Source organism: Scomber scombrus, chromosome 3 (genome assembly GCF_963691925.1).
Source record: "Scomber scombrus chromosome 3, fScoSco1.1, whole genome shotgun sequence".
NCBI lineage: Eukaryota > Metazoa > Chordata > Actinopteri > Scombriformes > Scombridae > Scomber > Scomber scombrus.
In genome coordinates this window covers 2,810,359-2,829,774 of record NC_084972.1, presented here as the reverse complement: position 1 = coordinate 2,829,774, position 19,416 = coordinate 2,810,359, and the positions used below count along the sequence as shown (strand labels likewise).

At 40.7% G+C, this 19,416-nt stretch overlaps 1 pseudogene; it reads right to left on the bottom strand.

Annotated features, from left to right (window-relative positions):
• Positions 1 to 2,205: 2,205 nt before the first annotated feature.
• Positions 2,206 to 19,356, bottom strand: LOC134003101 (helicase with zinc finger domain 2-like; annotated as a pseudogene).
• Positions 19,357 to 19,416: the final 60 nt, after the last annotated feature.

Here is a 19,416-nt window from a genome sequence, read left to right as displayed (position 1 = left end):
CATCTGCAAAGGAGAATCAAAGACCAGCAATAAATGAGTGGCATGTCAGTGTGTGTGTGTGTGTGTGTGTGTGTGTGTGCGTGTGTCATAACTGGAGTAATTGACGTATTCATGCCATTACTGTTCTTACAAGACAACCTGTGGAGAGTGCAGTAATATACAGAATTAGCAGTTAAGAATTCATTCATCTATCCCAAGCGGGGAGTTCCGGTCCTCTGAAATGATGCCAACGCGGAAGTAACTTAAGACTGCATTCTATCAAAAGGCCACCAGGGGGCGACCGTTTTGGTGTCAAAAGGATTTCCGTCTCTATACAAGTCAATGGAGAATTCACCAACTTCTCACTTGATTTATAACCTCAGTAAACGTTTTCAAAATGTGTTTATGATCTCAATTGCTAGTTTAAAGCCTTCTTCAATGCAGTATGATGTTCATTTGTGAAATGTTGGCCTCCCTGATTTTATATTTGACGATAAAGCAGGGTATGCATTAGGGCGTGGCTACGTGGCTGATTGACAGGTTGATTGGTTCACAGGTTCAGGAGGGTGCCTCTTGCTCCTCCTGAGTAGAATCCGTGTTTTTATTTTACCCAGCATGCACCGGACATTTTCAAGATGGCGCTGCCCAGATCCGAAACTATTCGCTTCCAAGCTGCTTGTCACTGCCCGATTTCCGGAGCTGCCCGATTTGCTGTACGGACCGTCTGCGCATGCGCTTTTCGACACTTCATTACATATATTAAAACCTCCATTTTAATAGCTTTGTTGTGAATCGTTTATATTTATATACACAGTACCACCAGTTATTAAATATTATTATGTAAAGTCCCTGCTATGCTCTAGTGCAAAGAAGGTCCTTTCTTTCCTTTTAGTTTTTAATTGTATTGTTGTATATAGCCTACTATATGTTATAACTGCAGTTTAAGGTCCTTTTTTAGTTTTAATTTTATTGTGGTACACATTTGTTTTGTTTTTTTCTCATATCACTATCTTTTTGAGCTGCTGTAGTGGTGAATTGCCCCCACTGTGGGATCAATAAAAGTTTTATCTTATCTTATCTTTATACTTTACACAACTTTAAACTATTTTCTGGTTGTATTCTAATTGAGAGACTGATATATAGTTATAAATATATGTATAAGAATCACAACAAAGCTAGAAATCGGGCAGAGACGGAATGAAGTTTGTCCAAGTGGAGTTACCATACAAGATGGCGGCTCGTTCGCGCATGCGCAGACGGTCCGTACAGCAAATCGGGCAGCTCCGGAAATCGGGCAGTGACACTGCTGCTTGGAAGCGAATGGGTGACAAACCAATCCACAAACCAATGGGTGACGTCACGGATGTTACGTCCATTTTATATACAGTCTATGATCTATCCTTCCTGAGGTCACACGTTTGGGACGTTTGGGACCAACACCTCTTTTACACCTACACTAAATTACTGAAATTAATACTGTGCATTCCATTCACACAGGGCCAACACAAAATGATTTCATATTTTTGTATGATTACACACATTTATTCAAATCACTACATGCATAAATGACAATAAACAATAACATTGTAACACAATACAAAATGTTTTTATAAACATTTCTGTAGCCAAAATGAATCCCTGAAAATACAATATTAAAATATATCAATAACACTATTATAGGATAAAAAAATGTGCCACAATACAAAACATGTTATAAGCAATTCTGTAGCCAAAGCTACTCCCTGAATATACAACACTAACTCACTCATCAGTATACAGAAACAATGACTCACTGAAGGTGATGTCATACACTGGTAATTCTCTACATTTCAACTAAAACGTGCACGAATTAAAACAAATCTAAACAATATAAATTGAACTGTTGTCTTTTATCAACTGTCCACAGTTAATATCAGCACTGTGTGATTACATATTTATACTTGTACAATACTTGTAAAATACAAAATAAAAAACAGTCTTTCTCTGAACAGCAAGGTTTAAAATCTAAATTCTCAAACAAAAAAAATATAGTTACAGTTGAAACAGTAGTTGTAAGATTAAATATTTACAGACTCATACATATTTTTTAAAAGAGAAAGGGGTGTGTAAATCAGAAAACAAAAACAACTGTGTCAAATACATACAGTTTATGATCAAATACAATATCAAAAAACCCAAATCTGCTATAAAACTGTAAAAACCAACAAACAGTTATTGCGATATCATAGAAAAAACATGAAATATACACATTTTATGAAGTCATGTGGGTGAGTCAGTGTAAGAGTTCTGATCTATGGCTTGTAGAAATCAAGTCTCTTCACATGGATAAAGGAGATCAGCTATGTGGCACCTTGCACTGAAATCTTGTCTGCATCTGTCACTGCGTTGTGAAGCCTGTAGTGTTGCAGGAGCTTTCTCCAAGCTCCACTGCAGTTGAGCAACTCTTGGTTCCCTTTGAGAACACAGACACATTTGAGTTATCAAGCTACACAGGAACAGCAAAATACAGCATCTCTTAATACTGCTTGATATACCTTTTATGTTTTATAATGACTATATTCTAATCTTACATGTTATAATGTATGGAGATCTCTGTTCCTCAGATCCCTCAAACAAGACATGAAATAACAAAAAATGCTAAAGTGACAGCAGAGGTCAGATAAATGTGTGCATTATTTAACCTCTTCAGGTCATTTGATCACTCAGCCTTTAGATTTGATCATAGGTAGAAAAAAGAGATCTCACCAATGATGCACAGTCCCTCCTTGGCCCTGGTGATGCCCACATTGATCTGGTTTGGATCATTCACAAAGCCAATATGTTTTAACAGCCAGGTTCTGTCTGGTTCACTCTGAATCTCTTCACTTGGCAAAGAGCACACAGTCGATAGGATGACATAACTCCATTCACTTCCTAGAAGACAAAATGCTTCATGTTACATGATGAACCTTCATTATACAAGGATTCTCTATTTTCTTCTGTGCTGCACTGGATTACTGTACTTTTTTAATTTATTACATTTATCAATATAAAATACTTTACAGATTAAGATTTTATAAATCTAAATGTAAGATCTGGTCATAAAATATGACACACTGCTAATTTCCACTACACAGCAGTGTAGGGAGCAGTTGGACACAGCACCACTGAGACGAACACGAAATACTGCTTACATGTTATACATTTAATCATTTACAAGGAACAATTCATCACAACGAGTAGTTTTACTCTGGATACTTTTCTATTGTGGTGTTGCTACTTTACTTTCAGTAAAGGATTTGTCATTCAGAGGAAGCAGAGAGCTACACTGTTACCTTGGCTTTTCGTGATTGTGGTAACGGTGATTTGATCCATTTTCTTCTTCTTCAGCTTTTCTCTGATTTCTGACACTTGGGCATTATAGGGCGCCAGGATCACAATACTCTGCTGTTCGACTTTTGCATCCACCACCAGCTGTTCAGCTATATCAATCTGCAAAAGAACCAAATCATTACAGTCAGGTCAATGACTCTATGCTGTCTTTTACCCCTGTATTTTATTATTAGTGTTTAAAATCAACAAGGAAAAGCAAGGGTCCATAATACTGTACCACTTTGTCTCTCTCTTCCAGGTTTGCTTTAGAGTTCTGGTTGCCCTTCGCTGTGTTCACAACCAGACTGTTGGTCTTTCCTATGATGTGCCCAAAAACGATTGACATCGTTCTGTCACCAACACGTAGGACACTGCTTGGCTGCTCCACACCAGTTTTCAGCTTTCCATAATAATATGCATTTGATGGGAACTCGCATAAGTCTTCATGCTATGAAGGCACATGGTTTGTAATTGTTGATTACAATTAATTAAAGTAATACAATATTGAAACAATTCATAGTGCACATTAGTTATATACAGCTGTATGAGATACACACTATACACACTATACACTATACGTGTATACATAGTGTATATTTCATGTTCTTACCATTCTGTACTGTGTGTCCAGCATCACTGCCCTGTCATCACAGACTGTATAGTAGCGTTCAAACAGAGACTTAGCCATCCCCATCTTCCTCACACGCTCATTCCTCACAATAGGTCGTAGCTGTTTGTGGTCACCAATCAAAACAATCTGAAAGTCACATTGTAAAACAATTGAGTGAAATAGGTATCTATGTGTGTGTGTGTGTGTGTGGTCAAATTGACAAAAGTTGCCTTTAAGTAAATTTATATATGATTAGCACACAGACACATGAAGGACAGTGTTGATGGAGATCAGGAGCATGATACTGATCATTAAATAAAAAGTACACCTTTTCTGGATTGTTGCAGACTAATGGAATCATGGCCTGGGGTTCAGTGGCCATTGCACATTCATCAATGAGGATCTGACGTGCAGTGACTGTCTCAGTCAAGCTTGGTGAGGAAGACTGTGTACATGTGCACAGTATGATGTCATGCTGTTTAAGTTCATGTGTTCGAGCATCTCTGAGAATCTTTTTGTATCTATGAGGAAAAACAGTCCATACAGTTAGTGTTACAAAAGCAAGCTGACCTGGTCTTTTTGCCTTTTTTACTGTTTTCTATTCTTAATTACTGCTTTTTTTCTATTAAAAAAACAAACTTTTATACCTTGAACAGGCTGTGTAAAAAGGGGTTAGGGATTTCTTCTACACATATTTACCTCATTATTTGACACTTGAGCCATGTTTAATACAAATATCCAACATTTTATATATATATATATATATATATATATATATATATATATATATATATATATAACTGAAAATATTAAGGAAAAGCATAAGAGGGCCATTTAAAGTTCAGCTCCAATGATCCAAAAATGTGTATGGCCAATAACATCAATAAATCAAAAATGTAAGTCAATATAATAATGAATAATAGTTGTAGCATTCAGTATTCATTTTATTTTTCTATAGGTTTCATTAGTTACGTAACTTGTGAGTATGTGTATGTAAAACATCAATGCTTGTATACCTTTCCGGTAACACTTTACTTGAAGGTATCGTCATAAGAGTGACATGACACTGTCATAACTGTTACATGACACAGTCATGAACGTGTCATTAACATTATGTCAATGTCATAAACGTTTATGACTGTTGTCATTAAGTGTCATTCGGTTTTTGTAATGACAAGTTAACATTGTTTGGGTTGTCTTGATTATGACAACTTGACATTATTCAAAGTGACATGACCAGAACATGTCTTTGTCATGACATCTTGACATCAACAAAATATGCACCTATTTTTGTGTTTATGGCAAGTTGACATAATGATCATTATAATTAGATGTGCAAGGTTACAGACCAATTCTAGCACTTGGTCATAGATGTTTGACAGGATACGGACAGGATACCCAAAACTGACTGTCACCATTATGAAAGTGTAATTAAGAAATTCTTTGACCTCAAGTTAAGTGGTAGAATTTTGATTTGTCATTAACATATAATGAAGGATAAACTGAATGAAGGGTTAGGGTTAGGGTTAAGGTTAGGGTTAACCCATTTTAATGTCACTTTGATTAATGTCAAGTTGTCATAATAAGGACATCCCAAACAAATGTAATGTCAAGTTGTCATAAAAAAGACATGTTCTGGTAATGTCACTTTGATTAATGTCAAGTTGTCATAATAAGGACATCCCAAACAATGTCAACTTGTCATTACAAAAACCGAATGATACTTAATGACAACAGTCATAAACGTTTATGACATTGACATAATGTTTATGACACATTCATGACTGTGTCATGTCACAGTTATGACAGTGTCATGTCACTCTTATGATGATACCTTCAAGTAAAGTGTTACCACATTTCCATAGTTTACTCTACATTCATTTGCATATTGATGCACTGCACATTATATTGTCTTATTTATTTGGCCAAGGTATTTGCTGCCATCGACAAATTGAAATGCTTAAACTTCCCGTTGATACTATCGAAACACTAACTGATTATCTTTAACATGTTTTACTGTGGAGGCAATGGCAGCCTTTACTGTGAAACAACCAGAGTAAATGCTGACAGTTCAGAAATGTTAACTAATGAAAGACTGATAACCTGGTTTCGACCCTGCCTGCTTTTGACCTCCTCTCCTCCTGTCTTCCCCGGTAAACACACCAGCCTTCTGTTCCTGATTTTGAGTATTGCCTGTTCCTGTTTGCCTGTGGCTGTGTGGCGTCCTCCGGCTTCGATCCTGTCAGGAGAGCCCAGAAACTCCAACTTGGTCAATCTCATGTCCGTGAGTGCTACTGGCATAGTCTTACCTGCTGCCAACTCTGTGTCTTCAGTGACCCTGAGCCCAGCCTGCCCATCTACACATCATGCTTGATACCTGTTCTCTTACCTTGTGGACTATAAAATAAAGATCATTTAAAACTGCTCTCTGGTGTTCTGTGCTGCTACTGGGGCCTACCACCTACACCCGTTACAGTACGATCTGGCCAGCCATGGACCCAGCGCACATCCTCACACCAGTGAGCTGCCTGGACAGATTTGAGGGCATCCTTGAGAGACACACCACCCTAAATGCCATTCGTGCACAATTTGATGCCCAAGCACAGGCACTAACTGCAATGGCTATGCAGTTACAACAGTTAACGGCTGCAATCAGTGCACGAACCCAGGCTACTGGGCTGCGTCAACTAGCCCCTGCTCCTGCTGACGTGCAGCTACCCCCAGTTCCGGCTGGCATGCAGCAACCTCTTGCTCCTGTCCCTGCTGGCGTGCAGCTACTCCCTGTTCCAGCTGGCGTGCAGCAAACCCTTCCTCCAGTTTCTGCTGGCGTGCAGAAACCCCTTCCTCCAGTTTCTGCTGGCGTGCAGCAACCCCTTCCTCCTGTTCCTGCCGGTGTGCAGCTACTCTCTGTTCCTGCTACCCAGCAACCCCCGGCTCCGGCCTGTGCCTCTGCTGACGAGCGGCTCGCCTCGGCCTGTGCCTCTGCTGACAAGCAGCCTGCCTCGGCCTCTGCTGACGAGCAGCCTGCCTCAAACTCTGGCCTGTGTCTCGGACTCTACTGACGAGCAGCCTGCCTCGGACACTGTTGGCGAGCAGCCTGCCTCGGACTCTGCCTCTGCTGACGAGCAGCCTGCCTCGGACTCTGCCTCTGCTGACGAGCAGCCTGCCTCGGACTCTGCCTCACCTGGCGCTAAGCCACCCCCGGTGCCTGAGCTCCCGGTGGTCCAACTCCCTAATCCTCTTGGGCCCAGGTGAGTATTATCCCTCCTTCAGACCCCCTCCACCTGCCCGGCTCCGTTTTTGTGTTTTGTTTATTTGTTTTTTTTTTGGGACACCGCATCAGTTAACTCTGTTCACCTGGGCTTCATCAGTAATCACCTGGACTCTCAGCTGCACCCCATTTGTAATCAAGCCTGTGTGTATATGTATATACACACACACACACACACACACACACACACACACACACACACACACACACACACACACACACACACACACACACACACACACACACACACACACACAGCTGTTGTCCACTCACTCTTTGCCAGATTGTCATTTGCAAATGCTACAATGCAGACCATCCAGCATTGATTCACTGACTGATTCCCTGGTTTCGATCCTACCTGCTGTCTTCCCCGGTAAATGCACCTATTTTTAAAAATAGGCTCAGCAAATGTTCATGAGGAAGGAAACATGTATTCAACATATTTGTTAGACTGCAAAGAGTTTTGGTGAGTAACATTCATTAGATAACTCTTCATTCCATGCATGTGTGCATTTGAACTTACTCTTTCACCTCTTGAGGAGTCAGCTGTTCAATGCGTTCATCAAAATCTTGTATTTTATCTGAATAAAGGTTTCCTTTTTGCCGTATGCGGTGGTGAAGAGTAATACTCCTAAAAATGATGTAACATATGCCAGTGTAAATGAATAAGAAAGCATTTAAAAACAGAATTTTATCAATTGGTGTAATAACAATACCGAAGTGCTGGTTTGGTACGTTCTTGGCGGAATGTTCTGCAGTAAAACTGAAGGGTGCAGTCTGGATAAGGGTAGTCCAGCATCTCAACTTGTTGGCTATAGACTCTGAGGGGTTTCAGTCTGTCCCCAAACCTCAACAGATACTCTGTATTATAACAGCAATAGACACACACCATGGATTATAGTAAGAGAAAGAAATTAAAACTTCACCAGATATCAGCAGAGACATATAGTAGCTTGCCTGCAACAACATCAACAGACTTGTCTGATGGTCCGCAGTAGAGAATAACTTGTTTCTTGTTATCATCCTTGGGGTCAACACATTTCCTTGGGTTCTTAGAGTTCAGCTCAGAGAAACAGTACGCTATGTAGACACCTACTACTGTCTTCCCAGTTCCTAAAAGACAAGTGGGGAAAAAGTCTTAATCGATAGCAGAAATTATGAAGCATCAAGGTGAATACCATTTCTAGTTCATACCAGGTGGTCCCTGTATAACTGTAAATGAATCATTTAGAGCTTTGTCCACAGCATCACGCTGACTCTGGTTTAGCTCTGGCATTCCGTAAGGTAGCTGTTTCCTCATGATGGGCCTCCTTGTTTTTACTGCAAAGACAGAGGTTTTAAATGAAATGGCAATTTAAAATAAAATTAAAGTGCAATATGTTGTCTGTGTTTCGTTTTGAAAGTGAGACGAGTGGATATGAATAATTAAACTCTAGGCAACTATTTTTTGTCTAATGGACATACCTTTTGGAATGTGTTCCAAGTGCTATACTCTTGACAAGATCACATGCAGAGTGAATGTTGACCACAGCATTTTCTTTCCGTCTGCAAAAAACAATAATGTAATCAAATTAGACTATAAGCAGCAATTACATTAATTAGTTGCATTGTAAAGTTGAGCTACACTGGAACTTACATGTCAGGCAGGAGCTTTGGGATTAGTTCAACTGTGAAACGTGTGTTTTTCTGAAACACACAGTCAGGAATGTTCTCCATTGGCAGGTGATGGACAGAGAACTTCACTGTACTTCCATCATTTGAAGAGTTTTTACGTTGTTGTACTGGGTTCGTGACAGCATGTGCCACCCATGTGAACTCTTTCGGGTCCACTTGTGCAGAATGTTTCAGAGTTGAAGTCAACTTCAAACTTCTTTTTCGAATGCACAGGAAGCACTTTGAAAGGTTGCATTCAATCGCCCATTCATTGGTCCATGCCAGAGGTAAGAAGAAGCTTCCTGTTAGTGTACCTTCCTGCTTTGTTTTAAAGTTTACTGTCAGGTTCTCAATGATTATGCTGTCACTTTCACTCACTGCAGTGGCAGCAGATTCCATATCACACAATGGTTTCCAGATCTGGACATACTCCTCAGTATCACTATAATAAATCATTGATGGATAATTTGTACACCTGGAGAAGCATGTGATTGGGTTGCGTACATGTTCCACACAAACTTCAAACTTGGGCCTAATGTGAACCAATTGAACAGCAGGCATGGGATAACCTCTTATAACTTCTGAGGTCATTTGGATCTTAAGAGTGTCCCCTGGCTTTAACTGAAGGTCAAAGTCAACATAGTGATTTGCCTTAGAGGTATGTGTGTTAGTCTCTGCTTGAGGCACCTGAGAAGATTTTGGCTGACTCTTTTCTTTTTCCGGTTGCTTTGTTTCAGCCTTTATTATGAGTGACTTTGCATGATCCCAATTTTCTTCAGCAATTGCATCAACAATGCCTTTCCATATTGTCAGTGGAAGCTTAACACAGGGAGCACAATCTGACAGCATTTTCATCTCCTGGTGGAATTGCATGGTGTCCGCTGCATAGATCCGCCTTTTCCACTTAAGAGTGATGCAGTGATATTCTTCATCAAAAGATGGTTGGTCCTTCAGCTGTAAATCTTTGTACATGACTGATAAACTCCTTGCAAATATGTTCGAGTTAAAAGGAAATGACACTGCAAAACTTTCTGTGTTAGGATCTGCACTAACAACAAATGCTAGCTTTGTAGCACTTTGTTCTTTCATGCTCACTGCGTAGGAGATTTCCTCAGCCTTTTGTTCATACTCCTTGGCTTGCTTGAGGTTGTGCTCAAATTGATTGCACAAAGTCGTAATCTCTGTTCGAGTGTACTGGACATTCCTGTCACATATGATGGAGTGCAAAAGTCTTTGCAAGACAATGTCGATGTACCGCCGTATTGGTGAGGATGCATGTGTGTAATACCTTAGATTCAGAGAATAATGCCCAACTTCTGCCATGGGGCAGGAGTTGGAACGGATGACATAAGCTTTGCTAGAGCACTCTCTGAACTGATTAATGACTGGCTGGAGCAGAGGGTGGATGTCATCTGTTGTAATGAGATCCACCATTTGGTCTATATCATCTGTTCTGGCAGCTGACTGGATATCTTTCCACACTTCTGTGAGTATGTGGAAGTTTCCACAGTTTGGGACTATTTCATCATGGGTAACTTTGTGCTGAAGATGTAAAGACAGAGGTATCAATTCTCCACATTTCTTCTTGAAATCGTCAACTTTTTTGGGATCTGGTTCTGCCTGACAGCGAAGGGGTGTGTAATTCCTTGCTTTTACTGAACCAATCAAAGTCTCAGATGCATGTGTGTTGAATAACACACTTAGCTCTTCAATCATCAGATGGGCTTTGCGCTTCCCGGGTAATCTGTGATCATCAGGTTGAGCATAAGCCCAGTCCTGAAGTCTTCTCTTCCTTTGAGCTTTTGCAAAACAATAAGCCACAGCGACACAATTTTCTACTGAATCAAATTCAAGTGTCTCTCTATATCTTTCGGAGATCATGTACTCTGCATCTTCATAAGAAAACTTGCTGTTAGACTTGATCAGTGACAGCTGGAATTCAGGCTTTCCAATGACTTCATGTGTTTTCTTGTTTAATTTGAACATCAATGAAACCACTCTACGATCTTGATCTTCCAGAAGACTAAAGCGTCCAGTGCTCAAGTCTTTGTGGAACATATGAATGGGTTCTTCCCTACTGCAGTAATATGTCACACCACGTTGTTTTGCATCCTCATCTAATTTACTTCCTCGACTCACAAAGCTTGCCACATCTGCAATATGGATTCCCAGCTCATATTGGTCTCCAATATCCCTGACACTGATGGCATCATCCAAGTCTGTTGCATTTTCTGGATCCACAGTGAAAGTCATTACCTCACGTATATCCTGTCTGTGTGTGCTGTCTTCATCTGCAAAGGTCACAGTCTTATCTGAGTAACATGGAGTGGGTGCAATGTTGAATTCTTCATTCAGGACCCTTAGTCCATAAACTAAAGATCTTCCAGTGGGAAGAATATCTATCACGTTCCCCAATGGAAATGAACAATTTTCTTTCCAGCAAATCACTTGCACCATAAATACATTGTTCTGTTTCAGTTTTTCATCAAGAGGTTCATATGTTTTTACTTTCCACCATCCATTAATTTGCTCCCATACTGTAAGGAAGTTTCGTGTTTTCTTGCTGATGAGTATGCACACTTTGGGTGCAGTTTTTGTAATAGGCATCATCCATCCTATGACAGATTTGTCAGAAGATTTCTGTCTTTGTTTGCTGTAATCTACATCCTCAAGCACACACACTAGTTTACGGGCTGATTCATCTTTCTTGGTGATGCTGACCACTCTTGATCCTTGTAAAAGCACTTCATCTCCAGAGAAGGCCTCGCCCAGGTTTGCCCTTCCCTTTATGCTAATATGGCTGGTGGGGCTATCATATGGTATGACATAACCTGTGTTATTGGACTCCATGACCAACTTTCCAAGCTTGTACATCTCTGGTTGTTTTTTACATAACTTAAAAACATCTGTATGATCATCAGTGATATTGTATGATGAGCTTGACTTGTGGTGATTGAAGCCTTCCGAACAGTCTTCGTCTGAGCTAAATTCTGTTTTCAGTTGTTCATATTCATCTCTCAATTCTTGAAGAATTGAATCACTGAGAATGCTGCTCTCATCCACATGTTCAGACTTTTGAAACTTTGCAGTTTCCATGACATCTTTTTCAAAGAAATCTCTGGTGAAATGCTCTGGTGCAACACCACTGTTGTTGATGCAGTGTTCTATGTAGCTCTTCCAGATTCCTGAACATTTCCCAAAGCAGCAGAGGGCAGCAGCATCTCCAATCACAACCACTTGGGACTGAGCCCTCGTCATTGCTGTGTTTAACACACGGGCATCATTGAACAGCTCCAGACCGGCCACGTGAGATGTTCTTAGGCTGTCGCGTGTTTTCACAGCTGTCATTATGACTGCCCTGAACTGTTTGCCTGTTGACACATGAAGAGAACTTATAATGAGAGCATGTGAAATGACAATGTTTGTATTAGGGCTGCAGCTATCGATTATTTTTGTAATAGATTATTCTATCGATTAATCAAATTATTTTGCCTTATTAAATAGCAATAGTAAAAATGAAGAAAAGGACAAGTCTCAATGAACAATCAATTGGGTTTTATTCCTGGACATTCCTTTTAAAATCAAAACTAAATCCATTTAACTTCAGTGCCTTCTGAAACAAATACATGAACTTATTTCACTCTCTAGTAAACTGCTCCGCGACATAGCGAGTGACGTGATGTGCGTCAGTAAAAACCATCCATGTAAAACACAAGCAGAGCAGCAAGTGAAATTAATTAAACAAAGCTTCGATTCATGAAAATTTGCCTCGATCATTTTTTGTATCGAATAATCGTTTCAGCCCTAGTTTGAATAGAGAGACAGGTGCTCAGTTTGAGTCTAGTCATCCTTCAACATAATGGGATAAACATACTGGAGTTCTTAAAGCTAAATCTAAATTACCTTGAACATTTGAAGGGGTCTCCACATGGACATCTGCAAGGCCTTTTCTCTTAAGTGCTGACCGAATTAGTCGAACCTGAGAAACAATTGATATAAATAAACTATTAGCCTACAACTCTGGCCAAACCTTGTATCATTGATGTCATTAATTAATTTGTTTTAATTTACCTGACATCCCTCTGATAGAACACATATAGAGTGTTGGTCCTTGGTTCCCCATGTTGATGGCCAGTGTTTGAGAATCTCATTTACTGCTTCAACCACGGTGGAAACCTCTTCTTGGTTATACCAAGACATAGACACAGTGTCCAAGAGACACTCTCCCCTAACATGGTGGAACTTTAGGGCAGGGCCATTGGCCGGAGGTGGGATATTTCCATTAGCTTTGATAACATCATTCTTACCAACATAGAAATGGGTGGATACAAACTCCACAATTTCTTTGGTTGAGCGGTAGTTTTCACTGAAAATGATTCTACTTTTTTGGGCAGCATCACACTTTTGATCTTGATAGTAGTGGAACAAGCGATTAAGGAGTGTGTGATTTGAACGGTGATGATCATCCACTGAGAAGAGCTTCGGCCCCATTTGCATGTGATCTCCTGCTAAAACAACTCTTGTGTTTGGCCCAACTAAACCAAGGGGAATCAAGGCCTCACATTCCAGCATCTGAGAGGCTTCATCAATTAGAATGTGGGTGAAGTATCCCTCTGGGAGCTTTAGGTCATGAAATTGCATTGCCATTGTAGTGGTGGTTATGACTATTTTATGGCAATCTAGAATAGCTTTTGTTGGTGGTAGAAAATCCATCCTGTCTTTCGAAAGAAAGCAGTACTTCATAGTGATCTTATCTGTGGCAAACAAAGCACTTTTTTTGTTTGCCTTTATTCGAATTGGCCTAATCCCATCATTTTTCTTGTTAATGAATGGATGGAAGTGATCTCTGACATACAGATCTGCAGAACTGAAAGGAAACAAATGTCAAAGACAAAATTATAGTTGTCATTATATTAAAATTCATTTGCAACAACATCTTAGAGCAAAGAGTAGATTATATATCTACATAAAGCAATCAATAACCATTTCAATGAATTTTCAATATTATGTATTACCTGTTGGTGTGGGTGCAAATTAGCACTTTGTTGTGAGGATGCTTACAAAGCTCTCTGGCTGCTGTAGCAAGGGTAGATGTTTTCCCAGTTCCAAATGGTCCATAAATGAGGAGTGGTGCCACACCTTTTTGGATACTGGAATTCCCAGTGATAAAGTCAAATGCTGACTGTTGCTTTACATTCAGCTTCTCATAGTGAATGTCATTTACAGGAACACTGCAGTTTTTAAGGTCCGGTAGCACTCTTTTTATATCAGGAAGGAGGTCTACAGCTTTGTGCATCTTGCAGAAGCTGTAGCGGTCCAGCTGAAACTGCACTTCCATTTGATATGATTCATTTCTTTTGAGCATAAGATCTGAGCAACATCTTTTAGACAGTTGCAAAAGCATTTTGTTTTCACTCCACTGCAGGATATTGGCCTCATAGACCTTGGAGTTTCGACCACTTGAACATAAAGGAGCTATCAGACCAGACTTGATGCTTCGTTTCAGTACCTGTCCCTCATGGGTGTCCGGTGTGAGATTACAGGGAGTTGAGACAGAACAGAACAGTTGTCTTGGAGGAGCAAATATGTCAAACTCTGGATTGTTCAACATATCCAGTGTTTTAATTTCTCCACAAACATTAAGCCTAAATAAGAAAGAGAGCTTAGTTATTGTTTAGCAAATATGTGCTAATTTCAAATCATGAAAGGAACAGGACACAGATACAGAAAAGCATATTACCTTGAAACAACATGGTCCTCTGCCAGTTCCTCTTTGTACAGGAAGTGGTGCATGCTTTCTTTGTAGTTCTCATGATTCAGAGGTGTTTGGCTCTCATAGGAGGACTCAAATAGAAAGTTAATCTGAGGAAGCTTGTACTCCTTTAACAGCTCCTCCTGTTCTTCTTTCCTGGTGGAACATGGGATTATAACCCTGTTCCCTCGATGCCAACGCTCAACACTTTGAAAGGCAGCTCCATGGGTCATATTTGGTTGTTCGATGTCATCCAATGATGGCTGGCCCACTCTTACTCTGAGTTTTCTCAAGAGCACTGGTCTCATGCCAAAATCTAGCACTAACCACTGTTCATACAGACCTGGGTTGGTGCATGTGAAAGACACAGTGATGTCATAGGTCATGTCATCACTGAGAAAGTGTTCACCTGGGGAGTGACTGCAGGGTGCTAGACTGAGGTCATCAAGTGTAAATAATGCTCCTGGTTCTTGCTTCAACAGCGCCACATGCACAAGCTGTCTCTGTACAAACACAAAAGTAGTAATTAAGCATTCTATGATGAGGACATTAAAGGTAAAATTATTTGAAGATTGATTTGAAAACTGTGTGAATACAACACTGACACATGGCACCGTAACTAGGCTAATACCACTGCAAGTCCATTTTTCGATATGTAATGCTGTTGAAGTTCAAGCAGCAATAAGCACAGCTTGAAATCAAATGCAATTCGGAAGTGCAAATCTTAAATGACTGACAGTCACCAGAAGTGTCAACTTCTCTCATAAATCACAAAGTCAATACATTTTTTCAACAAGTCATTATGGTCTCAATTGCTTTAGACCCTCTAATAAGTGTGCTAGTGGTCATTTTGGAAATTATTGCTACATTAATAACATTTCGAGACTTATAGCAGCTTTAATGCCAGCTGTGTGGATGTTGATTGACAGCTGTGATCAACAGTTGGCTCACATGCTGCTCTCCCCGGTTCCAGGTCTACCACTGAGTCAGACTAAGGTCACAATAATTTATACCTGCTTTGTTAGATAGCTAATGTTAGTCCAAGTGTGCACCGCTTGGTGTTCCCAGTAAGTTAGAGTCAGCTTGGATCTGAGGTAGCGGTGTGCATTTCCAGAACATGAAAGGCAACATGCCACACTCCTTATCTGGAAAGTCCTCGTTCCAAACAAAAAGATGGTACTGGCCATAAGCAGCAGTTATGGGCTTCAATCTTACCTTGCGAGGCAGTTACATTTTTGAGGTCACGCGAGAATCTACCTTCTCAGGCTTCAAGTTATGTGATTGATCGTACCACCAATGGTATAGTTCAATCAGCATCCTATTGCAATCTTGCCATTCCAGCTGCCTCGCAAGGTAAGGTGGTGATAGAAGGTGATAGGCAGATGGTTCATCCAATCACCTGCCAAGTATATTTTTGAAAGTGCCTGCCTTTTTCCAAACATTCTCCAAGGACGACTTCTCAGATGGCAACAAATAGGGGTGTTATGGTACGTGTATTCATCCCACACTGTCATGGTACTAAACTTATGCTCCGGTGCATGCAGTCGTATGAAGAATACGCTTCATGATCGACAGCCAGACAGAATAAGATTAAGCTGCATGTGGTCAGTTGTCGAAAAAATAAACAATATATGAGGTGAAAGCATCTTTCTTTCTGTTGGGCATGTGTCTGGTTGGGGGTACTTCTGTGTCAGCCACTTACACACCTCACACAGGGTGGGTTTTTTATTCATCTTTTGAGATATTGATTATATCTACCAGTTAAACCCCCTCCAAGTGAATAAAATCCCTCCAGATGAAACCAAGTTCTTCAAACGAGCCAAACAAACAAAAACCTCCTGTCACCTCCTGCAACTCTGGTGAATTTCCATTCACCCCTCCTCTGCTCCATTCCTGCCAGTCAGCCACACCCACCTCATCTACATCAAGCCACTTTATAAGCCTGTCCACTCACTCCTTGTCAGATTGTTCTTCAACTTCATGCCAGACTTTTCAAGCACTTATTCATGGACTGATTTCCTAGTGTCGACTCTGCTTGCCTCTGACCACCTCTCCTCATCTCTGCCCAGGTAAACGCAACAGCCTTCTGTCCCTGACCACGAATATCACCTGTTTACTTCCTGGTTCCTGTCTGCCTGTGCTGTGTGGTGTTCTCCAGCTTCAGTCTTGACAGGAGAGCCCAGAGACTGCTGACTGGTCAACCTCTTCATCTCCGTTAGTGCTATTGGCGTTAACTTACCTGCTGCCTACTCTGTGTCATCGGTGACCATGAGCCCAGCCTTCCCCCCTACACATTCTGCCTATACCTGTTCAGTTACCTTGATGACTGTATCAATAAAGATCATTTCAAACTGCTCCCTGGTGTTTTGTGCTGCATTTGGGTCTTACCACCTTCTTCACCCGTTACACCTCCAAGCTAACTTTCAGGAGGGAAACCGACAACAAATAAGGAAAAAAACAACAGAAAATCTATGTGTGTAAGCAGGTAAAACAACAGGCAGGAGTCCCAGTTTGAAATAATATCACAGATGTGTGGACGCTCTAATCTGTTAAAATGGGCGCCAAAATAAAAAGCAAGAAGTTCTGCGACAATGCACTGTTGACACTTCCTGTGTGTCCAGGCCCTTACAAAAACAAATTATAAAAATCTTACCTCTGTTGCAACTTGAAAGTTCCATTGCAGTGTTGCCTTGATGTGTTCACACTCCAAAGTTAAATCTTTATCACAAGAGATGCTGACATCATCAACTTGTTCTGACATCTGTTGAAATATGAAATGGAGAATTTAAATACTTTAAATTGGTAGGAACTGAAGAGTAAGTTGATCCTGTCAGTAATTATATTATTAGTAATAGTAAGTTATAGTAAAAGTAATAGTAGTGAAGGTAACCAGTAAAAACTGCCTTTGTTACCTGATAGATGTTAGAAAGCAGGCAGTAATTATTGTAAACTGTTCTTGATATTTTTTTCTATTGTTTTTTGTCTGATGTTCAAATGCACTACAGGATGTGCATGGTGTGACCCTTATTTGACTGAGCTACCACGACATCCTGCCATAAAAAAATTCTTCAACATATTTAGAAAAAGTCAAAACAAAAGATTTGAGCCTCATACTCACAATGTACACTTCATTGCTGCTGTTTTTGTATTCTTCCAAAAGCTTGTCATTATAGCTCATATAACCTTGGGCTTCAATGTTATGTCTGATCTCCTCTTCCTCTTCAGCACGCATCACCCACTCCTTCAGTTCTTCCGTAGAATGAGCTTTTGGACAATTGTTGCCATACTCACATGTTTGTGGTCTAATATAAAATGGAAATTTCAGTACAAAACAAACATTGGAACAGAAAAAAAGAGTAAAAAGACACCAAAATGTTTTTGTGTTGATTACCTGTCACACAGCCAAAACTCAGCTCGGCGGTTGTGTGGAGGCTGCCGTCCTTTCCACTTGATGGTGGTGTCATCAGAGAGTAACTGGGCATGCTCCAAAGAGGAGCAGTGCTTGAAGAAACTCTCTGGGGAGGAAAGGGCCAGGAGGCAGACTTTGCAGTACATGGTGACCTGTCTGGACTGTTTCTGCTCCTGCTGGCTCAACTGAAGGAGATGAGGTCGGACTAAGAGCCCACTCTGTTCCGCTTTCCACAGTGCCATCTCCACCTCGCTCTGGGCAGATGAACAGAGGCTGGCCTGATGCCAGCAGGGCTTGCCTTGCCTGACATGACTGCAGTACTTAAACTGACAATTTTGGGGAAGTGGGCGCACCTGACTATAGATGTCCTTCCTATTATTCTCTGATAAGTGATGAACTAAGATTGGGTTCCAGGTGTGTGCTTGATCTGTCGAGCAAGTGGCGTTCCACCTTTTGACTGTTAATTTTTGTGGACGATCATGAAAGCAGTCTTTACAGAGCTCAATGAATTCCCCTGAACATTTTCGGAGTATGCTTTCAGCTGCACTTTCTGGTGTTATCGAAATATGCTCAGAGTCAGCTACATTTCTGATAAACTCATCTTTATCTATTTTTCTTTCTCTCACATAGTTCCATACAGTGGCCTCTTCGAAGCTTTTGGCAAAAGTGCAGCTCTCTCCGTGTTGTGTGCATCCAGAGCCCTCAACATAGAAGTCACAAGCTTTGTAAAAGACATTTTTACCAAAGTTTCCATATTTAGGCGGCTCAGAGACAGGCCTCCATTGGTTAGAGGTTTTTGCTTTGACTAAAAGCTGATTTCTACTGCACTTGTGAATAACTGACTCAACAGTGTATGTTATTTCATTCTCCTTAACAGAGCACAGATCACACACAGCCTTCAAATCTAAATCCAAAAGGTCACCCAGGCGATTAGATGTGTTACTAGGATCAGATCCTTTCTCAGACTGAGATATAAGATAGCAGAGATGGGTGTGGTCTAATCCCTGATGCTTTTCAAAATTCCATACTGCCACTTCCTCATCACTTCTAGCAAAGGTGCATCGGTTTTGGTGCCTTGTGCAACCAGAGCCCTCTTCAAAGAACCAACATGTCATATACTGACTAGGCTTTGGAAAGGTGGGACGTCTAGAAACCGGCCTCCATTTGCTGCCACCTTTGGCTCTGCAGAGCAGGAGATCATGTGAACACTGGTGCTGGACTGATTTTAAGGAATATGTAATTTCTTTCTCCCTGACAGAGCACTGAATGCATACAAGTTTGAGGTCATGTGTTGATGAAAGCAGAGCCAATTTGGACCCCCTAGCTGACATTGTGACACATGCATAATGCTTGAACACTTGAATGCAGGATATTCAAGTATGGCCCTGCAG